Raw genomic sequence first — 26346 nt, forward strand, 5'->3', positions numbered from 1 at the left:
CAATATGATAACAGGAAATTGAAACTTTTATCTAAATTCTGCACTTTGGTAAAAAAGTAATATGCAAATATTCAATTGAAATAAATACTGTAGTGATGTGTATTTGCGATTGAAAATATGTACTAAGACAAAATATTCAAATAGCAAAAAATATTTCCGCCTTTGAAAATGTGAGAACCTATTAATTTTGATTCATTGTTTATTGTAACGTAATTATATTTCATTTAGTTATAAATTATTGAAAATATTGGATTTAACTAAAAATTATTGAAGTGAAGTATTTAGATATTCTCAAAAAATTTAAAGACTCTACTCAGATCAGATTTACATATCCAAAAAGGCTAATAATTATCATTTACGCCATAAAACGAGACATTTTTTCCATAGTCATTTTTATTTTCCAACATAGTTTCTTTCTAAGCTTATACATTTTTTAGCGATGCCTCAACCTTAAACATGGTGAATAAGGAAATCTTCATTCCAATACGCTTTGGGTCCAAAATGAGCTGCGTGGCAACAAACACGTAGAAAGCTTACACATGTATAATCCCAAAATTAGTAAATGACAAATGTATTCTTTTGATACACCGATTTCCTCTTCTATTTCTTCAACCTTAATCTGAGAATTGTCCAATACCATTAGATGACCTCTTTGGATGATATCGCTAATTGTCTTAATTTTTAGCCGTCCCTAAGGTTCGGCGTCAGTCAAGCTGAAACGCCCACCACAGAATATACTCCACCCTGGGTATGTTTTATGTCTCCGTACACACTCTTTAAATTCTCTTTCTTTGATCCTCAATTTTTTTCCATTTTCAGAAAAATCCTTCCAACGATACACAATAATCTTCAACCATTTTGACTGAAATTGCAGTTGATAAGTGATTTATTGATAAGTGATGACATCTTCAGGTTGAAATTACCCATTCTTTCCTCTTACATATAAATTGGAGTATTAAACTAGAGTACCAAAATTTAATCGTTAAGTTTATACAATACCAACTGAACAATCATTGCACAAAATTATTCCTTTGACTTACATTAAAATTTATAACATTAAAATGTTACGAGAAAGTTGCAACTCGCTGGTAAGAGAAAGATAATCGAACAAGAAGACAAAGCCTGGCCGCATAACTACAGCAGATTGTTTTTCTACGGTATTTTTGTATAACTGATACCAGTTTAAACTGATTCAATAAAATAAAAGTTTATCATTTTATGAAATAATTTTGTCGTCTAGTCAGTGTTCTCGTTTTATTTATGTTATAGGTATGCATTCCAAGCTATCTTAAGATAATATATACAAAATAACTCAAAATACATACCTAAATGAAGTAATTTAGAATAGAGCAATAAATTTCCCTCGATTTCTTTTATAACAATTAATAGATGTGACGATTATGGTGTGTATTATCGGCTATAAAAAACATATTGATTTTATTTCACCCAATTCAGTGAGAGACTTGAACCTTTGATATAATAATAGGAAGACTAATTGTAAGATAGTTATATCTCTTGAAAATTATACAAAAACAGTCAAGCTCATGTGCAATAATACAATGATGTTTCAGCCAAAAATTGACATGTTGAGAATGTTTGTTCTGATCTTGTGATCGTTTTCAAACGGTTTTTAACATTTCGAAGCTTAAAAGTCTGCACTGTCTTGTACGTAGTAGTAACATTCTTTACAGCAAGAAATATAGAGTTCAAAAAGTAAATATGACTTCTTTAAGTGAAACTCATCGTATAGAAACTTACAATTTTCATACGATATAATTAAAAAAAGGTCAGCTCACCACGAGCTGCGATTTATTCTATGTAAGTACTTGAAAAACCCTACCGGCTGACAATCAATCGGTAAAATTAAAAAGTGACTGGTCATGTTAAGTGTGAAGACAATTCTTAAAATACTTCATGCCAAATTGCAGTAGACATAAAAAGATCTTAAGACAAAAATAGTCAACTTTGGATGATCCCGATCAACGTTTGTGGCATTTTACAGAATTTACATTTTACTATTTTTATGGAACAATTATATATTTTGAGGACTAAAAGTCATACTCGACAATCTTATTTATTTGACAAAAATCTTCCAAGGGAACATTATCTGCAATCTCTTCGGCTGAGATCCGTTTTTGCCAAAATGTTTCGAAACGCCGACAGGCCCAATTTATCAGATGGAAGTATCTAGTGACAGCAAGATCGTGCATCTTCATGTTGGTGGTGAGTTTTGAAATCAGTGAGGTGGATTGGAAACCTGGAAAAATTAGAGTGTCCCTCAAGTTCTTCATATCCTACACTTCAAGTTTTTTTCGATAGGGTTATTTATAGTAAAAGTTTATGTAGACCACAAAATTTACAGGAGTTTAAAGACCAAATTATGTTCATTGATTTGCTAATTGTCAAGTGACAATTAAGTTGAAAAGTGTTATAATACAGCAGTTTCGTTATAATATAAAATTATTTTCCGATTGAATTAACTTACTTTCTATTTTTTTATATCTATTTAGATATTCTCTGCACATTTTACTTTAGATTCTAGTGGTGGGTATTAACAACTTGATAACAGTCTCAAAACCTCAAAATTTTACATTTTTGAGGATAGTTTGAGAAGGATATAGAGCCAGTCAAAGCAGCTTCTGAATCGTTTCGTGAAGATCCTAAAATCGTAGACTGTAATACAAAAGAAATTTTGATTACTACACTCCCTAACTAATATATCTTATAACGTCATAGTAAAAACCCAAGGAGTTATTGAAATATTTTCACTTCATAAACAAAGTTCAAAGTTTGAAGCGGAGTTCGCCTAGACTTTGATACTTAGTTTGAAAGAAGTTAAGAGTTGAAAAATCATACTGGTCAACAAGTTTCCATTTAGAAAAATCGAATTGTTTTATTGCGTACAATCAAATAAAATGGTGAAGAAAAATCTCAGAATTGATAAGATGTCCACTTCAACTACATCCAAATTCTAGTTTTCTACTTATTTAATGGGAATTTACTAGATTAATTGGGGTTCAATTGATTTGTACTTCCTGACCATTTCTGTTATGGTGATCCAACATTGGGGGTGGCTACAAATAAATTTGGCAACTCTAATCTAACCTAACCTAAAAGAATTTTTAGAATTTGTACATTCTACAAAAAAATACTGCTTTCTGAACAAATCGGAGAATTTATGTTTTTTTAATCTATTATTAGCCAAAAAAGCGTTGATATTGTGGTTTTCCAACTTAGGTTTTTTCATTAAAAAATTATTGAAAATAAAACTGCTACTGTTTTGGAAGTTTCATGAATCTGAATGAATTAAAAATAGTACCTATAAATCAATTATTCATCAACTCAATTATAGGGTCTTTTTGAATTCGCAAGAACACAGTTTGTTTTTAATAATAATAATAATAATGAAATTGTAATTTGAGCTAATAGGTTCCGATTCCTATAGCAAATTTGGTTGCAGATGGTTGTACATTATCAGTTTCTATAAATACACTGAACATGACTTGAATCAATACTATTCGAGCCGCAAAATTTCTTATACTAGGACGATATGTTTTAGGTTGATGAATATTATATATTAAAGTGAATTGAAACGCATAACATTCTAATGCGATATAAAAGGATATAATGGGTTTCATAGTTAATCGAATCAAAGGTCGACACCGTTTCATAGAAATTACGGAAATTTCAACATTTTTCAATCATCTGGGGTCTATTTATTGCGGAAAAGCGAGCTTAGTACTTCGCAATATATATTTCGCGTTTTTTACAAAATTGTGAAAATTATCAACGTCAGTTTCTATTCCACAACTTAAGGTCAAGGCATGTTCCTACATTACTTATTGTTCAATAATGAAAAAATATACTTTTTGCTACTGATGTTATAAAATTTTCTACTTTTCTCAAGGCTTCCATATCCGCCATTATAGTGAGAAATAATTTTATTACGATAACCCAAGTCAACCATGAATAGTTTCTATAGCAACCCGACCAAAACACTGCAAAATTAGTATTGCTATCAACTTTCCAGCCAATAATAATTTCGTTCGTAATAATTTGGTACCAACACATGAAAAACTGAAGATATGAAATCGATTACAGTAACTTTATGAACTAGGGAATGCATACAAGCTCTGAACACACCATCAACATTATAGTCAAGTATTTGATGCTGGGGAGTACCATGATTATAAGTAATTATATTGCTATAGTATTTTTAGAGTGAAAATCTCAAAAAGATTACAAGAACCTTATCACCTGAATAAATTGTATAATTTCTAGCCTGATCAAAAATTTGTTGGAAAAACCTTATGGGATTTTCCATTGGAGTAGCTACAATTATAAATAAAATGTTTAGCCCAGGGCGAAATAATATGTAATAAGTATATATATACTAATTGTAAGTGAAACAGGGCCGGATTAAGATTTATAAGGCCCCGGGCTAAAATAATGACGGGGCCCCTTAAGGAATTCGAAAACCCGGATAAATTCACAAAATAATATCAATACGTTAGATTTGTGGTATCAACACATCAAAAAATACAGAATGATTTCCAAATGATGAGGCCCTCTTGGACCTGGGGCCCGGGGCTATAGACCCCCCCCCCCCAAGCACCAAGCTTAATTCGGCCATGAAGTGAAAGCAGAAAGGTCGAAATTCTAGGTTGGCATTCTTGCTTACGCCTCGTTTTTTTCTTGTCGTATTTTATTTCTTTTGAAGGAGTGTTACATTAAATGGCTCTTCTATAGAATTGTTGCATACCCAATAGGTCCACTTCTCAGGAAAGATTGTCCGAACACCAAGTAAACAGGTTACATTTTTCGGCAGTTTTAAAACGAGGAGAGAACGCATTGAACCCGAAAAGTTTCCAAAATATACAAAATTTGATCATAAATTTTAAGATAAACAATACTCAGTAAAGTAATTGATATTTCCCTATGGTGTTGAAGCCACCCTTCTGGGGATGGAAATTATAATAGTATTATACAGAAAGAGGTCAATAGTTTTTTTCTATTAATATATGTGAAATAAGTACTATGATACGGAGGGCAGTATATAACTTTTTATCTAGTGCACAGAGGTACACGAGTACATTAATTATTTGTCATTGGATGTATCAACGACAAACCTAAATAAACTTTTGAAGCCACCTAGTTTCATAAATCTGACACATGAGAATTCTAAAATACTATATACTATAAAATTATGGATATTATCACTGATTACATGATTTTTTATTATACAGGTCCATATATATACATATAAACATAATTAAAGAAGCTACAATCTAGATTTTCATATAAAACCTACTAGAAGGTCGTACTTGACTTTCGTGCCTATTCACTGTACTAACGGGCTCCTATTTAAGTTTATTTTGTTTAGAAAAATCGAGTTCCAAAACAGGATGAAAAGTTCCAGTAAAAGCATTGCTTATAATTTAAATCTAATTTGACTCATGTGAAAAAATAAAAAGGGCTTCTCAAAATCGGTATTGTCTCATAAATATGTAATCAAACACATCACCTTTCTTTCGACGCTATTGTAAAATCTTGTTTCCGTAGTCGATATTTTTGTTCAGAGTTGTGAGTCTCGTTGCACCATCTGCTACATTTTGAAAAATTCAACAGGAATCACGGAATCACGATTCAGTTATTTCCTTCTTAACGTTCTGATCCCTTTTCCCATTTAAATTGTATAATAACGATTTTTTAATATTCAAAGATCTTTTGAGGAAGTCTTTTGTTAGAAAGGGATTCTCATAAAGCCCAAGAAAGGAATTTGGAAAGAAATACCTAATGAGAATAAAAACAGAGTATACGAAAATGTTTACTACCGTAATATTTTGTTCTGGCTAATGACCAAAAATATATTGATGAAATAAATTGTTTACATTTTTATCTTTTGAAGTTTTAGTAGTCAGGAATTCACATGCTTTTGGTTTTTCGGCAATTTTTTTTATATAATCCAACAAGAATTCCTTACCTTACTATCTATTTTAAGAAAATTATGAAATTTTCATACTGTTTGAAGTATGCATATGCGTCAATTCTAGAATATTCTTACTCGCTAATGTTCTCATTTGTTTTTTGTACTTTTTCTTTTCTGATTAAATCTACTTTAAATTTTTCCTTCGAATTTTCCAATTGTGGAATTCATTGAATTCTGACATAGTTTTCAATGCATATATAATAACGAATTTTACTTTTATCCTTAGCTCTATCCTTTCATTTGTTATTCCGTCACTTTTCTGTCCTTCATCAGTAATCTACGTCTAGTGCACAAAATTATTATATTTGACAATTTTTGAGCTTCTATCAATCATCAAAAGATCACTACACTTCTTTCTATGTTTATGTGTTATGAAGTCTCATTGTTATTTTTATGAAAACATTTACTAGAGCTGTAAACTTCTCTCTGTATCCAAATATATTTTGTATACATCCTGACATTGGTTTGGTCCTCTGCAATTAAATCGTGTTATTCCATATTATGGGATCTCCGTTTCCAAGTAGTTAATGCCGAGTGCTGATAAATTTCAATTATGATTGGTGACATGCAACGTTTTTGATTATTTTTAATCTCTCTGTCTTTGTTTTTCTATATTTTCATTGTGCGTAATTGTATAATGATATATTTATATTGTTTTAATGTTGTGAAGCTTACAAATACTTTCTTATAATTGAGCCTTTTAGCTAGATGGAAGAATTTAGTAAGTTGTTTATTTCTTCAATCTAAATAATTTCTTTCTTTCTCCACTTTTTTAGTTCTTCAATGCCTATATCCAGATCCTGCTGGTTTTGTTAATTATTGATCTGGTATCTGACATATCACTTTAAAAATGGATGCAGATTGTTTCATAATATTATAAGCTTAACTATAATTTCGATCCTTTTCAAGAGATAGGTCAACGTAATTTATTCATTTTTTGAGAATTAGCTATATTTTCGATATTATTTTTGCTCATCTTCGTAATAAACTTTTTTCTCACATCTCAATGTATCACAAATAATGATTATTAGAAAAAATAGAATATGAATTCTACTATTAGTTTTTCTATCGTGTCGTATTAGTTGTATTTATTGTTGGGATGTCCAAGCCTGGATCGACAAATGTTCTTTATAAATATTGTACCAAAATGTACTAACAGCACTATTACTGCCTCAAATATATTATTTTCAAGTATTCCTCAGGAAGAACAATAACAGAAAAAATAGTCTGATGTAATGAAAAATGACATTATAAGGAATACTGTTTTATCAATTACAAGTAATCGATTTTGTTGTTAAGATTATTTCGAGATAAATAGGTACTTTCATTTTTTAAATAGCATATTCAAAACTTGAAACTCATGATACAGGGTAACTTACTGCAACAATAATGTAGTAGTTCTAAAGTTCCGCGTGCATCCAGACTAGACTGAATATTGGCACCACCGGCTGCTCAGAACTAATAATTTTCAAAATTCACGTTTAACATGGAGCAAATTTGACCAACAGTGTATTTTTTAAATAAAAAATAAATAAAATCGGTCTGATTTTCATCACGAAATCGCCAAATGTAGTACGGACATATTTTTTTTTGTAAAAAATTTTATGAAACCACACTTTTTATGAAAGTTTATTGTTTATTGACACCTTTTGTTAGTTATCAGGCAACCGAACTAATTTAAATTAATAAAATCTAGAGATATTATAACATTTAGAAAATAATGGTATTGCCCTATCTCATTTTTATTATTTTGTGATGAAAATCCGACACTTTTTCAATCAAACACCATAAGTCCAACAAAATCGAAGTCGAAATTGCTCAAATTAAATATTTAAACTTTAACACTTGGTATCTGAAAATAAGAGGTACCGTGCACATAAAATCATTTCTTGTTGTTGCTCTATGAATATGTCATTCATCTGACTCCTCCCGCGGATTTTAACAGTCATAAAATCGTTTTGTGGCAATTGCAAGGGAATATCTTTGGGGTAATTTGTCTCAAGAACCTCGAAAAAAACCCCTGCTCTTTTTTATCAAAAAATCAACTCTATGTTGTGAAAATAGCACTTTAGCCAGTAGTATTTTGTCAAATATGCCGGCCGTTCTCCTACACAATCGGCGGTATAAAATATACACATACTTCTAAACTTTGTAACTTTGTTCACTCTAATCCAATCCACTTGAAATAAACACCATTATTCTTGTAAAATTAAGTTGTATTTATTTTCGTAAAAAAGAATATACTTTTTTTAAATTTCCCAAGACCATTATTAATATAGTGTGGAATGTGAGTTTTCATTAGTAATTTTGCTTACAAATAAATTGAACAACTTTATAGAAATGTTTTGTATAGCTGAATGTTCAATTTAGAAGAAAATAATTATGCCATTAAAGATAAAGCATGTTCTTCTGCAATGAATAATTCATGTGACCTGATTACTACCAGAAACCTTATAATGGCTTTTCGTTTAAAATTCTTATTATACACTATGAAATCATACATTTTTAATAAGTCTTCACGCTAAATCCTCTTCAGAAACGTATTAGACTATCAAAAAATATAAATTACCATTTCTCTAATGTGTAATTATCAAGCAAATTTTGTTTTACTTAACAAAGTATACGAGGATTTATATAAAAAATAAAAAAATGCGAACCTGATGAAGTTGATTTGATGAATTAGAATCACCCAAGTTGTTAGATATACAGTAGGAGTAGAAATTTCAAATGGAATTTCTCTGATTTATTTCAATATGTTCCCCCATAGAACTAGAAAAGGTGAGAAACGCTCGCATGTTTATTAATTAAAGCCTATTAAACAAACCACTTCTCTTTAAGATAGATCCACACTAACCTTAAGTAAAAGTATTAAATCGTAATAATCATATAATACATTTATTTCACTAATGAATTAAAACATGCTTCATAATAAATACTTATATAAATAAACTTTTCGAATTTCAATGGTCCTCATTATATAACTGTCTTTTTGTTTCTTCAAAGATGCTTAATTTTCTACAAAAAAAGGAAATCCAATAATATCTATATATTTTAAAATATCAACACCTACAAAAATTTTTTAGACTCTGTTATAGAATTTTTGGTCTAGTGATATTTGATTATTTCTCACAGAATTAAATACGTTAAGTTGATTTCAGTAAAATACGATCTATTAGTGGACTGATGACAATATAAAAGGTATTCTAGTACGAATATTGTTATATAAATAACAATATTCTTGATATCCTCAGAAAAATTGGCAAAATTAGGCAAATCTAACTCACAAAGTTCTCACATCTGAGTATTTCCTATATTATTTTTACATTTATTTATTTGTTGGTTGGCGGAAGAGCCAGAAGTATGAAAAAAAAACAGAATCTTTTGAAGTGAACCGAGGAGATTAAAGCTCTTTTAGGAGGATTCCAATCAACTATTCCTGTAGCCTCACTCCACATATTTTTGAAATCCATCTTTGTTAGGTATTTTGGATTACACTGGTAAACACTGTTTTTGACACATGAACTTTGTGATAATTTTTATTTGTGTTGATTGCCCTCATTTAAAAAAAATATTATTATGTTTCAGTCCCATTCAGTTTTTTGTAACAGATATAAATTCTTTTCTGACCTCATTTACGTGTTTTTGTTTGAATAGCATAGCTCTAGACGACTGTATAACTATTGCATTTAACTAAGTTACGATTGTTACATTGTATTACACTGGATTCTTATACTTGAAAGAGAAATTTTCCAACTCAGCGACACAAAAATTAAAGAAATATTTGGCCCACAAATATGGTAACTAATGAGGGATACAAAGTTTGAAGAAAAGCTGCATGATCTGGAAAAAGTCGCCGGAAATATTTTGAGAATGTTGTCTTAATACATGAGCTTATAATTTCATTCAAAGCTTTGAGATGTAATATATCTTTAAAAATATATATCCTGCACTCATCTGGATTTCTTACCCGAGAATTTGGGTGCTGTGAGTGACGAACAAATCGAAAGATTTCATCAGAACATTTCCTTATAGAAAAGCAATATGAAATAAAAAATAATCAAGGAATGTTGGCAGATTTCTAATGGAAAACTAAGAGGGACCTACCAGAAGCCATTCATTCACGGAAATCATAGCTATTTATTGTACATTAAGGAGTATTTTTTAGTGTTACTGATTTTTGTACTTTTTATAAAAATATATGTGTTGATGTCACAAAGAAACCTGATGTGTCAATTTTTTTCTATTGATATATTATTGTTTGGTGGCCATAGTACATTCAAAATTCAGTTTAATTTTTCGCGTAACAAAAAAAGTTTAATTTTTGTTGACCTGCGTTAAATGTCTTTTTAAAAGATGTGATTTGTACGTGATTTGTACGAACACCTGAACAAACTACTTAACGATACCAGACTTATCTCTAACTTCCATGTTATCCCCAAAATCCCAAAACTCCTGGTGATAGTTTAGGGTTATGAATACCGCTCAGCGTGAAGTCCAATGATAGCCTCATAAATAGTTACCCAGTTATAGAGATTGAATGTTGTTTATTCAATATGGATTATTTTATGAACATAATACCAAGAATTCAAGTAGAAATGATGAAAAAATTATGTCAAATATAATCAATACTTGTAACGGGTATGAAAGGTGTAGGTTGCTAATAACACAAAATCAAAATCATGATATAACGCAAAAAAATATATGTATCACGGAAGGCTTATCCGACTTTGAAACTATGACAAAGTACAAATAAATTGATACAAAGCTGACGAATTTGACACAAAACTGGATAAATTAATGTTCGTATACATTAAAGAGTTCCACTTGATGATTCATTATCATTGTGTTGTGCAGTGTTTTCCTGTCTATCAATAAATGATGTTTAAACATTGCGAATCTATTACTGTAATGCATTAATTCCCAAATACTCCTAATGCTATAAACAATACTAAATCAACAGCAATTAGGTCTAATTATTTAATAGATAGCATCTTTATTGTCTATTTCTGTAGGTATGCAATATTTTATTTGTAAATATACGAGAATTTATTGAAAAATTCTTAGCCTACTATATAAGCAAACAAAATTTCAATATCAAAATATTTTATTACTCATATTCTCCTCTTAATCGGATACATTTATTACAGCGAACCTGCAAAGTCTCTAGACCTTTCAAAAAAATTTTCTTCTTGCTCTGCAAACCAGACCTCCATAGCTTTTATTACCACCTTGTTGGAAGAAAATTTACAACCTTTCGAATTTTTTTCAGTTGAGGAAAGAGATGATAGTCGGACGGAGCCAAATCTGGTTAATAAGGGGGGTGTTCTAGTAATTCAAACCCTAAATCACGAATTTTTTGCATGGCAACATGAGATTTGTGTGCAGGGGCGTAGTCCTGCAAAAACAAAACACCTTTGGATAGCTTTCCGCGTCTTTCCTTATTAATTTTTTCCCGTAGAATGATCAGTAATGTCGTATAGTGATCTCCAGTTATTGTTCTACCCTTAACCAAAAAATCAATCATGATTACTCCATGGCAATCCCAAAAAACAACAGAGCAAGAACTTTTCCAGCTGATTTTTGGACACGAAACTTTTTAGGTCTTGGAGAACCAGAGTGTCGCCGTTCCAATGATTGTTGCTTTGTATCCGTAGATCCCTTGTATGCACGAATGGTTGGTAAACATAAGCAACGTCAATGAAACCACGCCACCGGCTTCACATGATGATGACGGTGATTGCATGATCTGAAAAAATAGTAATAGTGAAAATACAAGTATGTCAACGATCACACAGGATGGTTTCGATTTACGGTCATTAGCAATCAATAAAAATAATTATAATATATAGTGCTTCTAAGTACCAGGTACAAGTTGTGGAACATTTAGGCGTGTACACTCTTGAGCGAGTGCTCTCGCCAACTCTCGCCGAGCGCTCTCGCCCAAAAGGCTCATCCACGAGTGCTTATAAAGTTGTTCACACTATGCATCAAATTTCAAAGAATTTTGAATTGTTCCTTGAGTCCTCTGTACGTTGCCATTAAAAAGTCCCCCTTTTTCCTCAATTTATCCACATGGAATTCAGTCTGTTCCGATTTTCCAAGCCAAACAAAATCAACTTCTTTTGTCTTTATGAAATTTATAACTTGGATCCCTTAGTATGGGTTCTGTCTAATATATTTCTAAAAAATTCAATTCCCTTCTATCGTTTCACCAATTTAATTCGTTACCGTAACGTCCTAGTGATACATGTACTCTGCACGATTGTTACCTGGGACTTCCAATTTTTCTGTTCACTGAATTATTTTTGATAGTTGCATGGATATATTACAATCTCAAATATTCTAAGGAAAAGTGGTTCAAATAATCAATATTATCAAATCAGTAGAATCTGTATTCGTGATCATGAGTTATCTCAACCCTTTTGGACGACGCATGAAATAATAAAAATTGCAAGCCTTGCAGTTTCGTCGTATTTTTCAAAGTTTATGATTACTATTTATTCCTTTTGCAGTCACTAAACTTATATTTGTATAATTTTCATTTGAAAATAATAATTTTTTTAAGGTGAATTTTTGTGATGTTTTTAGTAACATCGGATCATATCCGTAACTTAGTAAACTTTTGCTGCCAACTCTTGAATTACTTTTCTTGGTACTGTAATAATTTCTTATACATAATAATGTTATCAATACTTTATTATGAATTACAGCAGAGATAATACTTAATGTTTATAAAGTGTAATATAAAACGCATGATAAGGACGTATATTAATACATTTTTAACAAAAACATTCAACAATTATTCAAGTTTAAGTCGAAATATTCAAATGGACGCTGATACTAAACAATTTTATACACTTGAAGAAATCTCAAAACATGACGGAAAGCAGGATCCTAGGATATGGATAATAATAAAAAATTCTATATACGACGTTACCGATTATTTGGATGATCATCCTGGAGGAGCAGGTGTAATAATAGAATGGGCAGGATTAGATGGTACAGAAGAATTTGAAAATTTCGGACATTCGACTGATGCTGCGAAAGAGCTCAAAAAAATCAAAATAGGAGAAGTCGTTGAACATGAACGTTATAGAAAGAGTACAATTAAAAGTGGATCTAAAAAAACTGTTAATTGGATATCTATCTTAACTTGTGGGAAACTGCAGTGATAAGTGTGAATTTAATTGCGTTATTCGTAGTATCAACAATTATAGTCACTGTGATGTAAGGTAATGAAATTATTGATATGTTTATGCCAAAGCGATCCACATACATTATACATTATATTGTCTTAGGCATTGATAATTCTTTCAGGTATTGTTATCGAATTCGGATAATAGAATATCTATTGAAAAAGGCTAAGCGTTTATCTGCTGGCCAATACCGAAGCCAATTTCAATGTTTGTTTTTATTTTTGTGTTCACACTGAGGTTCGCACTGGCACTTTCTTGACTTTCCGTATTTTCCTCTTTCTCTCTCTCTCTTTCATTGTCTCCAGATTTATCAGTCGTACGTCGCTTCTGTCGAACATACAGTGTCTTGTCCAGTTTTGTATATTATTAGTTAGTTTAGTCGATACGTGAACTTGAAAAGTCATTTGCAAAAACTCTTTGGAATAGAGATCATTGTTGATAGTGAAAATTTTGAAAAGGAGTAAAACAAATTTTACTCGCTGGTCCTCCAGATAGAGAAGCTGGACCCAAAGCTTACAATATTTACTACCATTATGTGAATAGCTATGAACTATTGCAAATCGAAAATGAATGTCACGTAATCGTAAAAAGTCGAAACAAACAGATGCTGTTATGTACAGTGTACCTGTAGAAGATTATTATGAGAAAATTATGAGTTTCCACCTCTGTTTATTGGTGATTATATAACACTATTAGTTCCACCAGTCGATCGAGGACAGCTTGATTTACCTTTAATTGCCGGTGCCATTATTGACACACGGCATGGTGTTTATCAGGTCGGGACGAAAGGCAGTTGCTGGTTTATTGGATATAAGCGATGTCGATAAAGAAAAATTAATATTTTAATATTTTTACGAGAAGCATCTTCTATGCAGTCAGTGTCGGTAGGACAAGGGTTTAAAAAAGGTGCGTGCAAGCCTGCAAATAAACAAATTGGAACAAACCGGTGTTCTTGTTTAAAAAAAAAAAATAAAATGTAAATCACAATGTCATCAATCCTCCAGGTGTTTCAATAAATTGACATGCAAAAAATAAATAAATAAGACTTCTTTTATCCTATTTTTTTATCTTATTCTGTAAACCCAATAGTCTGTTATCCGAATTTTAGCTAAAGTCTCAGGAGAATAGACAAACGATTGTTCATTTTTCGACGAATAATGTATTGTCCGACATTTAGCTAATACTCCGGGAGAATAGGTATGCGTGGCGCTCCATCAGCCAACTGCCTATTATCCTGGGATATTAGCTTAAATCCCTACTTATCTATTGACCTACGACTTATATAATATCTTACATCACAAAATGAATTATGCCAGTCTCTAGAGCCTATGGTAAATTGTAGAATTCAGCCACAGAATAATAAGATCTTTCAAGCAGAAATGCTTTTGTCAAACCTCGAAACTTATCAAAAGCTTTAGCCGTTTTTATTTCAGAATTTTTTTCGCACTAAAGATAATGGAATTTTTCACCAGATCAGAAGAAATGTCCAACTTCTTTTTTCTAGTAGGGTAGGTATGCATGGGTCTCTCAGTTGAGTTATGGACTTGCTTGAGAACCAAACAAACAGATTCTAAATTGAAGAGAGCGAAGATAGTTAGAATTTTGTGTTTTTTGAAATAGAATTCGCAATGTGCTCTACTACTCAAACCATAAATATAACGAATAGCTCTTTTTTGTGATTTGAAGATAGAATCGAGAAAGTGCAAACGACAAGACCGCCAGAAAGACAAACCACACTGAAGATGCGATTCGACTAACAAGTAGTAAGTTGTTAAAGCAGTATGAGAATCGAGCTGTTCAGACACAGATTTAATAGCAAAGCAAGCAGAGGTTGATTTTTTTGTCAGGTTTTCTATACGTACAGACTATTGAAGGTCAATATGTAGACCAAGAAATTTGATCGAAATTGAGGATCGTATTAAGTCATCGTTGAGTTTTAGAGCTCCTCTATAGGATAAAAATAAAGTTTTCTCAGTGTTTAAATAAAGTCTGCGTCAGGACAGAACTTAATAGAGATCATTGCCAATGGTCAAGTATTGAGCTATATAGAGCCTAACCTAACCACTCCAGGTTACACTGGTGTCATCTGCGTATAAGGTGAATTGACCATTGATGTAGGTCAGTGAGATCATTGATGAAAATCAAAACAAGAACTATACTCAAAACTGAACCCACTGCCAATTGGTAATTTACTTAAAACTTTACCATCAGCTCGTACCAATTGATTTCGACATTCAAGGTAAGATACAAAGCATTTTAATGGAATACCTCGGATGCCATAATATTCTAGTTTGTTAATCAGAATTTTATGATCAACACAACCGAAGACTTTAGCGATATCACAAAAAATCGAAGCCGTATAAAATTTATTGTTAAGTGAAGTATATAGGAGTATTTCGTTGAGAACAGAAAAACATAGCGTCATTAGTGCATTTATTAGATAGGAAACTACATTGTTGAGCTGACAGGATTTTATGTTTTAAAAGATGACTTTTCATTAGTCGTTCAATTATCTTCGATAAGATTGGTATTAATGGGATAGTATGATAATTCTTAGTGCTATTTTTCTTGCCGTCCTTGTATAGAGGATTCGTTTATTAGCGACATGAAACGTCAATAATCACGTTCTTCATCGATGCCGCAGGATGTCTTGTTTTGGATGCTGAGTATGGTTTCCTCTAGCTCAGATCTATTTACAGGTTTGGGTCGAGATAAATAATGTTTGTTGAACGCGATTTCTTTCTCAAATCATTGATAACAGACCAAGTGTCTTTCGACAAATTTTCAGCCTTCGAGATGCGATTGTAGTAATAGTTTTGATAGTTTTCCGATACAAGGATCTATAGTTATTGATATAATCGAGTATGTGAGGAATATCTGTGAACTTTATATACAAGATTGATCTCATATTCTTGGATGAGGCACGTGTTCCTTTCGTAGTCCACGATTTATGATAATTTTGTCGAGAAAGGTCAATATCGTCAGAAAGATCTATCCAATCATTTGTTAGACATAAGTTATGAAATTTGCTTAGAGTAAATCCTCACCAACCGAGAGTATTTCTTAAGAGATTTATTAAGTATTACAAATTCGGCGAATACAGCTTCAAAGGTTAAACAAAGAAATATATTAGGAGCGAGGTCATTACATAGTTTAACAAAGACTAATAAATGAAATCAGATACGTATCAGTACGTCCATATCCCATTCATCATATAGGGACGAAAAAATTTATGGTCCCTTTAAAATAGGACTTGTGTCAAAGAATTGATTAAAATTAACTCGACTCCTAAGTAACCAAAAATTTAAATTAATCCTCTCCAAATTCACTTGGGTACATTTTAAATTTTTTTGGTTCGAAAGAATTTGTATTCGTTCATATAACTTATGAAAAATCTTCAAAGTTACTATATTACCACCATAAACGTGAGACTCTTTGGCTCTTTTTTTAACTCAATGTTTATGCGATGTTAAAGATTCAAGTTGGAACATTAAAATATCTTTTTATGAAAAATATTTTTAACCTTAGAAATGTCGCTAGATTTTCCTCATTTTCTTTTAAAGTAGGCCTTCTACGTATATATAAAATAATCCTTCATGTTCTGCTAAGAGAAGTGCAAATAAATCAGGTTTGGAACGAATTAGAGCAGTTAGTGTAGATGTGTTGATAGATATCTTTTAGTAAGAAGATAAATACCCTGAGGCCAACAATATTAAAGACGAGTTAATAACAATAAAATTCCAATTGTATCTAAAATAGCCAGCGCTCTTAAACTTAAATCAAATGATAAATATTTTGTTTTTGGATTATAATTTTTCACATAAATTATACGTCTTGACGTTTTAATTTCAATAGTTTCAAACTCCAAAACCAAATTCAATCAAGGTTAAGAAGACGTAAGATAATTTTGAAAAACGTATACAAAAAAATCGCACCCAATATGATAAATGGATTAGATTTTCAAATAAGACATCTCTATTGTCTTCCAAAAAGCTGCCGAGTATCCCCAAACAAAACGAGTAGTAGAATCAATAGAAATCCTTCGAGAATTGATAAAAGTTCTTTTTTCCGACAATAGCAGCAAATTATACTGAAAAATTATTTTAACAAATATACATTATTCATTATATTATTATGATACAATAATTAGTTTCACACTTTTTCATGTTACTCAGATGAACCATATTCTAATATAATATTACACTCAAAAACTTGATGACTATTTAATTAACCCGGACTATGATTAATGATGTAATATATTTTCAAAGCCAATTCATGTTTTTATAATCCTGAAAAAGTTTAATGTGCTTAACATCATCCCTCACGAGTAGCAAAAAAGTCATACAGAACATAATTAGTTTATGTACACATCCTACGGAAACGAAATCGCTGTCGACCTTCAACAATAAATCAATAAAGTTACCAGGTATAGGGCGAGGACCTATCACCCCTTATAGGTGGGTCATCTAATAACCCTTCTGCTATTTACGATGAGATCAACCTTGAAGAAAATGGCATATCAGAATTACTATTTTTACCAAAGGTAAATTAATCACATTTATATAAAGGTCATTTGTGAGACACTTCCTCGGGAAATTAGGATATATTTTTAAAATTACTTGACAAATAATCTTGAAAATATTTGGTTACAAAAAAAGGATTTTGTTATGTATAGGGGTTATAACTAAAGATCTTACTGTGAATGTACACGGCATTTATGAGACAAATCATCAAATATGAGGTAGTGTTTTGGGATACTAGAACTAGTTTGGATACCACAAGGAACAATCTCTCGAAGGTACAAAGACTAGCGTTCATGTATGCAACTGATGACATAAAACCATACCCAACAGCTGCACTAGAAGTGATTATAAATCTCCTACCTCTTCACACTGAAAAGTGGGGCAGAAGAGACTTAATCGTCCCTAAGTAAGTACCAAACCTAGGACATGGCTCAGGATAATGCACCAAAAAATTGACCTCAATATTAAGCCGTAGAGGTAAGTAGGATCAAAGTACCATACAAGAAATAAACAGAAATGCCAACAATTGGCAAATGTATGGATCTAAAGCAGCAAACGGAACTGAATTAGGAGTGCCCAGAACCACACACTCTGACGGTCTGTGCAACACTCCAAGCAATTGTCAAGCAGAAATTTATGCAATTGAAAATTTTTCCAGGAGATCATCCTCCAAACAGCTGTTAGAGCTTTAAGTTCCAATATCATAAAATACAAACTCATTTGGGATTGCCTAGAAAAATTAAATGATCTAGACAAGAAAAATAATGTAATGGATTCCGGGTCGCACCAGAATGAAGGGAAATGAAATAGCTGATAAGCTGGCTAAAGCAGCGACAGACAAGCCTTTCGTGGGACCTGACCACTTCTGTGGTACCAGCTACAGAATACTTGAAGAAGCATTGGAAAAAAAGGTGGATAGGAGCAGAATCAATTATTGTGACAACCTGCATGGGCTGAGACAGGCAAAGTTTCTCCTGGGAAACCATAACCAGAGAAGATTTGCTGAATGTATCAACCTAAATAAGAACAAACTACTAGCCTCAATGTACCCCTGCAGATACTAGAATTAGCAGATAATACGGCATGCAGATTTTGTTGCACAGAGGACGAAACCTCTATTCACATTCTCTCACTACAGAACTCGAGAGCACTACAAGTTGGAGCGTATGAAATAGAAGACGAAGATCTCTGGCAGCTAAGCCCTCCCAACTTTTTTGACTTTCTAAAAGGAGTGGGATTAATACATGTAAACACCCGATAGTCTACATACATACATTGTTTGTAGATTGTACTGAGGAGTAACGGTACACTACGATAGTAAGGTATATTGTGTCTCCTATCAGAAATGCTTTTATCTGAGTGCAAGATTATTTATGAAATAGATAGACAAACTTCTTATCTAGAGATTATTTTCATTATCTTGTTATGACAAATTATTCTATAACCAAACGATGTGGAGTTTCTTCTTGTTCCACATAGAAACAGCACACCCAGTTCCATCATATGATGGTGGACTAGACCAGGAAGTACCCCCAATAATAATTCTCTTTGAATTTCCTTTTTTTTTAGAAATCTTCCTGTAAGTCTAGTTCAGTGGAATCAGGAAGAGAAGGAACGTTATATCATAGAAATTGGGCCGTTTCTTAGAGCTCCTCGATTCCTTTATTACGGTGAATTACTACATGGCTTCTTATTTCATATCTTTTCTAGGATTTTTCTTCAGAATGTTCTAAGGTTTTCGCAATATAGTTTAGGGTTCGCTTAGGATATATAACATTTCTTTCAAAGTAGCTAATAATACAGTATAAAAATTTCCTTTCAATACTGAAGTAGAATCATCAGTTTAAAGCTGATCTTGTTTTCGTCCGTTTCTTTTTTTCTTACTCAACCATGATTTCTAGGCCAACAATATTAGTTTTTTATATCGATAACATAAAACTCAGTTCCATTGTTTCCCATCACAGGAGAAAAGAACCGTAAAACGTAAAAGTATTCTCTTGGAAATACCAACAAAAAATAAAATCAAGACCACTCGGAGGGTTTAAAAATTACTTAAAATGAAGGATTGTATTTTCAGGTACTACAGTATAATTTTTGAGTTTCTAATATTATTATGGAATTAAAAAAATAGATTTGAGAAGTTTTCTTATATGAAATATACATCTAGATTTAGAGTAATAGTCATTTATGTTTAGTTTAATTATTCCAAGAATTTTTTCAAAATGCATTCACCCAAAAATTAACAACAGTATATATATGAAAGTTATACGAATAAGCACGGTATGATATGGTATGTTTAATTCATTGTACATATTAAAACTACATTAGTGAATTAATTAGTCTGCGTGTATTCGAGATCATAAAAATTTTATTTAAAAATATCAAGTGGTAGAAAATTGTTATAAAGAACTCGATGTCAGCATTGTGAGAAAAATAATGTGAAAAATTCAAGAGTTTCCTTTCAGTTCTTAACAACACCTCGTTTAATAAAAGAACCGTTCAACCGATGTCTGGAGCGATTTCACAATAGACCTTAACGAAATCTATCATTGAAATACTGACGCGGTTTATAGTCAGCACAGATGTAGTATACTTGAACACAAAAATTTCAAAAAATCATTCAGAAAAAAATATAAATATTGTTGACACTGTTACGAATTTAGAAGAATGGTTTAGAGTACATAAATTCGAGAGAAAGGTATGTTTGAATACTATTTTATATTTTTTAACCTGGCTTTGGTACTTGAATTCTTGTCTCTTATAAATCTATTATATTTTTATCAGTTATTTCTTTCATTTAGTGTAGTGTATTTTTTGCCGTTAGTGCTATGTCTTCTGCATATGTCATTAAGTAACTAGATGCAACAGTTTTTTTCTTTGCAGCCTCTTCTATTCTTGTTGTTTAGTAAACATAAAGAGAAAAAGAGAGGAAAATTAATATTATCTGCCCCTTGGATTGGAAAGGGATTGGCCCTTTGTCCTTATCTGTTTTTTCAGTCAGCAATTTCAAAGCTTTCAAATTCATATAACATTTTTTAACAATCTTACATTATTAATATTTATGTCATGGTTATGACTGGCAGCGTGATCGGCAATACTCGATTTTTCGGTTCGACCGTATTTTAAATTAACTATGCGCGCATTAACGGATTTCTTAGTCTGTCCAATATACTTCCCGTCACAATCACCACAGCTAGTTTCATATATACCACTCTATTCCAAATTTGCTATTTTATCCTTAGAATTACCCAACAATTGTTTTAATGTATTGTTGGATTTATAAACCAATTCAAAACCCACTCTTTGTAATATTCCTTCCAATCATTTTTGTATCAACAGGATTAAAAAGTACCAAAGAAAATTTTTCCTGTTTTTCACTTTGAGCTTGGAAAAAAGTGGTTTCACATAGAGATTTATCAAACCTATGATTGTCTTATCACAACTGTTGAGTGCAGCTACATCCTCAATAAAGGTCGTATCTTATTGTATCTCTCGATATATATTGGAGAGTAGAAATGGAGACTGTTGGATACAATGGAAAGAATCAGCCGGAGTGTTCCTGAACGTAGCGGTATTTTTCGTAAATACATCAAATTCTAGTCTATTACAATTCTTAATTACTAAAGTATCTAAAAATGGCAACAGTACTTTATTTTTCTTTTTCTACGGATATTTTGAATTGAGTTCCAAATTGAATTCTCTAGAATTTGTATTTTTCAAAACAAAATTACAATTACAAATATACTTTTATTTAGCAACGTTAGAACAAAGAATGGATAATTAAAATAATAACAGTTTTTATTAATTTTCGTGTATCCTTCCTACCTCTAAAATGAGAATCTAACGGAGCGGTGTTTGATTTTCGGTTTTTCTTTTGGATTTACTTTTATTGCGTTTTATTTCTTGTTTTGGTTCTTGCAGCATTTTTGGAAAAGTTTTTTGGTTTTCTTCTTAAAATTCATACCAGTATTAATAAAATGATTGCTACTAAAGATAAACTACCAGAGATTTTGGGATAGGGGTTGGAAGTCGAAATTTTTAGTGGTATAAGTTGTAAGTTGTCACTGCTAATTTTGAGGATTTCATCTAAATTGATTTTGTAAATTTTGGGCGTATTCTGGGTTAGTATGGTATTTTTCCGTAATTGGTTTGGAAAGAAGTAGTGGTTTTTCTCGTTGTTTTCTGGGGTCGTTTAGGAATTTTTTTTGCTTGACTTCTATTTGGTATGGTTTTAGTATTTTTATCAGTATAGGATTTTTTACTTCTATGTATTGTTCTGTGTGGCATTTTCTGTTTTAACTGTAATAATAATGATTTCATCTTGTGTAATTTCTTCAGTAGGAGATTCTTCTAATTTTGAATTTATTTTTTTGGCAACTTTTCGTCTACTGGTTTTTGAGGAGCTGCAGGGTGCAGTTGTCGTGAAGACATTTTTTAGTAGTGAACCTTTAAATTGGTGATTCTACTTGTTTCGTGTCAGATAGGAATATTTTATGGAGCATATTTGGTTGTTTTGAATAATGAGAAGTTGACATAATTTTAGGACTTCAGCTTTGATACTTGATACATGGTATAGCAAAAATTAATTTATTATTAGCAAATTAAACTCGAGTGTCTAAAACTTGGTAGTATGTTGAAATATTTTTAAATTCTATAATTTGGTTACCTGGGTAAATTTTTTTTAAATATTCTAACATTTTTACTAACTCTTAACTAAACTTAACATTTGACAGTTTAGATTTATTTGTGAAATAATTTCTTGGAAGTTTAAATATTCATGGGATTCGGCGATTGATTTTGGCACGCTAATTTGAAATTTTTCGAGAGAATTGACGAATTTTTCTTGATATTTTGATAAGATGAGATAGGAGTTGTTTTTGATATAGAATTTTTGTCGATTTGAATTTCATGACAACCAGACCAACGGCAATAGTTGAGAAATAGTTTGGTTAGGTTATGTTGTTTATGTAGGTTAAGTTGACCTTCCAAGTTTGTCGAGAATCGAATTAATATTTGGTATCGGATATCGATCAGGAATGGTTTCTTCGTTAAGTTTCTAATAATCGATAACTGAACGATATTTTTGTTTCCAAGATTGATCCTCTTTTTTATTGACTATCCAAATAGGGGATGACCACGGCGAAGTTGAGGGTCGTTTTATACCTCTATCCAACATTTCATTAATCTAATTATTTATTTCTTATTTTTGTAAATAGGGATATTTGTAAGATATATATATATATATATATATATATATATATATATATATATATATATATATATATATATATATGTATAGAAATGTATAGAAATTTCGTCGATAGATTTAATTTCGTGTTTTGTTCTTCCCGTGAAAGATAATTTATCGCCCGGTTTAAAGAAGATATCGCTTATGTGATTTGTTCTAATTAATTTTGATAAATCGATTTATTGCATTCTTTTCTGTTATTAAGATTAAGGAATGAATAAATAGCGAAAATATCATAAGTAGACTTTCCAAAGGACTCTACTTCTAAAGGTTCTTTGAGATTAACTGAAATAATTCGATCTGTTTTGTTTTGGATTTCTACAAAAACAGATCCGTGTTCGGTATTGGTCAAAATTTTTGGTATATACAATGACCCTATTTAACGTTCACTTACCAATATTTCTTCATTAAAAATAGAAACAGGAACAGACATATTTTAGAATTTTTTGCTGTAGTTCTTCTGAGAATAATATATTTAGGTTTTCTTTTCGTCTATATCTGAAAGTTATCTCAGTATTTTGTCCTATTAAGTTGTTATTAATCTGATCAATATTAGTTCAAATTTCTTCATTCATTTAGTTCTATATCTTCAAAAAACTCGTGGAAATTAAATAATTGAAAAGAAATAGAATAATTTGAATTCTGAAATTCAGAAAAAGTGTGTATCTCAACTATCCAAAGCTGACTTGATTTGTGCAATAATTCTATTAACGGAATTTGGATAATTTTTTTCTATAATATCGCATTATGAACGGGGCAGTTACTAGAACTCGTTCCCCACATTGCAGTTTAAAAGCGGGACGGGTATTAGTACCCGTTTAAAATAAATAATTTCAAGTGGCACAAGGGAAAAATAATGTTTATCAAAGAACGTAAAGTGAGATAAAAAAAATTCCGTCTATCTATATTTTAACCAATAATATTCCTCGCAGCCATGTGTCTACAAATTCGTTTTATGCGATGTTGTATGTTTATAGCGTATTAGTTGAACAGCTCGCAGAAAGAGATAAATATAAAGTTGATATTATGTAGGCGGTTGTCACAACTCGTATTTTTCTAATACTCTTTAGAGCGGTATAAATTTTGTTATTCAAAGACAATGGATTCTAATAGTGATAGTGATAGTGATATAAAGATGACTTGTCGCAGATTTCAAGTGACGCGTTTCGAGTGTTGCCAATACCATCATTTAGCGACAGCGAAGCCAGTGATGACGAAGTGCTTGGTTGGTCAACAACTGGTAATGTACCTATTATTAAATAATTCCTAGGACAAAGTGGAGTTTTTGTAATGCCAGGTAATTCTGAAAGTGTAATGTGGTTAAGCTATTTATTGGAGATGACTTATTTGAATATATGGCAACGGAAACCAATCGGTATCACGAACAAAACCCCGATGCATTTCGAAACAGAGCAAAATCTGTGAAGAGGAAGGATCTGAATGTGGTAGATTAAAAAATGCTCGGACTACTTCTAATGGGGCCAGTTCGTAAAGATACAAGAGACGAATATTGGTGTACAGATAAAACTATCCAAACTCCAATTGTCGCGGAAGAAATGAGCAGGGATAGATTTAGACAGATATGGTATTCGTTGCATTTCTCCAATAATGACGACAGAGATCGCCTGAAAAAAATCTGACCGATTCTATCTTACTTCTTACCTAAATATCAGGAGGTTTATAAATTAGAGATGGAGTTTTCACTGGATGAGAGCATAATGCCATGGAGGGGTCGTTTGTCATTTAAAGTTTATAATGCATCAAAAATTATGGTTTACTTATAAGAATGGTGTGTGAAGTTAAAACGGGATACATTTGTAATTTTCGCATGTACTGTGGTGAAGGAAGCCGTTTGCAAGAAACAATTTTAAATCTGCTTGAACCGTTTTCCAACTTATGGCATCACCTATACATGGACAATTGTTACAATAGTGTTGCTACTTGTGAATTACTTTTACAGAAAACATTTTGGATATGCGGCACTATTAAGGTAAACAGAGGCGTTCCCAGTTATTTGAAAAATCCTAAACTAGCAAGGGGGGAATCTATATACCGTCGCCGCCAAAATATTTTATTACAATGTTGGCAATTAAAAAGAACAGTCCGAATGATTTCAATTATACATTCAGCTGACTTTGCGGAAAGCCATAATATTGACTGGGCAACAAAACAAAGAATTTGGAAGCCAATATGCGTGATTGATTATAATAAATACATGAAAGGTGTTGATCGTGCTGACCAATACTTATCGTTTTACTCGATTGTCCTTCGTACCAAAAAATGGACAAAACATGTTATGTTTTTTATCAATTGTGCGTTATTTAATACATTTAGAGTTTTTAAACTATTAAATCCAAAAAGTATAAGGTGTTTTTACATGATTTGGCAAAGGAATGGATTAGCGAAGCTCTTCCTGGCAATACAGACGATCCTGTACCAGGTACATCCGCTACGTCAAGCAGAAGTGATCCAGGGAGGTTATTAAAAGATCCCACAAGGTATAAGTAAACATTACCACTGGTGGAACAAAATTGAAACCTCAAAGACAGTGTCGCATATCCCGTAAAAAAAGTTTAAAGTGCTATATGTCTAAATTTTGTAAAGATTTGCTGCATCCCGTTGAATTGGGAACAAAGGCCTATGATTCTAATGGCTTTATATTTGAAATGTTTATTTTATTGTTTTTTTTTGTATAATTTTGTTCATAAAGAAATTCGACAGTAATATTATATTTTTATAAAACAAGTGAGTCCCGCATAATCTCACGAATTTCTAAAATATACTGAACATATCTAACAATTCTAACAATCTAACAATATCTAAAAATCTAACAATTACTTTTAGGTCTATCAACTTTATTTTTACACGCATACATTTTGCTTAGATGGCAAATTGGCCCGCTACGCAGCAATATCCGATATCCTGAGCTAACTGCTCATAATGTATATCAAATTTAATAATTACGGTATCTACAAGTAATTTTGATTTAGGATTATCAATTTCGATGTAAGGTAAGGTGTTTTCTGATGAAATGTTAATTTCTACTAAGGTGTGTCTTGTTGTTTGTTTGTCCATGTGATAATGTGGAGGGATTTCTGGAAGTTATTGACATAGGTGTTGGCTTAGGAAGTTGATTCATGATTTTTGGCTTGGTCTGAAAACGTTTTGTGGATATACAAATACTTGTCTCTTCATCGGATATTGTCTGGGGAGCATTTGTCTACGTTGGATCTTAATTTGTGGACTATAGAATTCATGAACTGGTTTATTATTGTTAACGGAATTATACAGTTGTTGGTAAAAGAGTTGATTTTGAATTTTAAAGATAATATCTTGGTTGTGAATAAGATTGTCGACTTTTTACTATTAAATCTGAAAGTCGATACTCCA

General features: G+C 31.6%; 1 protein-coding gene across 5 annotated transcripts in view; it reads left to right on the forward strand.

The window, feature by feature from the left end:
• Positions 1-26346, forward strand: part of LOC130904120 (uncharacterized) — a 115391-nt gene that overhangs the window by 55815 nt on the left and 33230 nt on the right. The window lies entirely within an intron of this gene.

This window comes from Diorhabda carinulata, chromosome 2 (assembly GCF_026250575.1).
Source record: "Diorhabda carinulata isolate Delta chromosome 2, icDioCari1.1, whole genome shotgun sequence".
Taxonomy (NCBI): Eukaryota; Metazoa; Arthropoda; class Insecta; order Coleoptera; family Chrysomelidae; genus Diorhabda; species Diorhabda carinulata.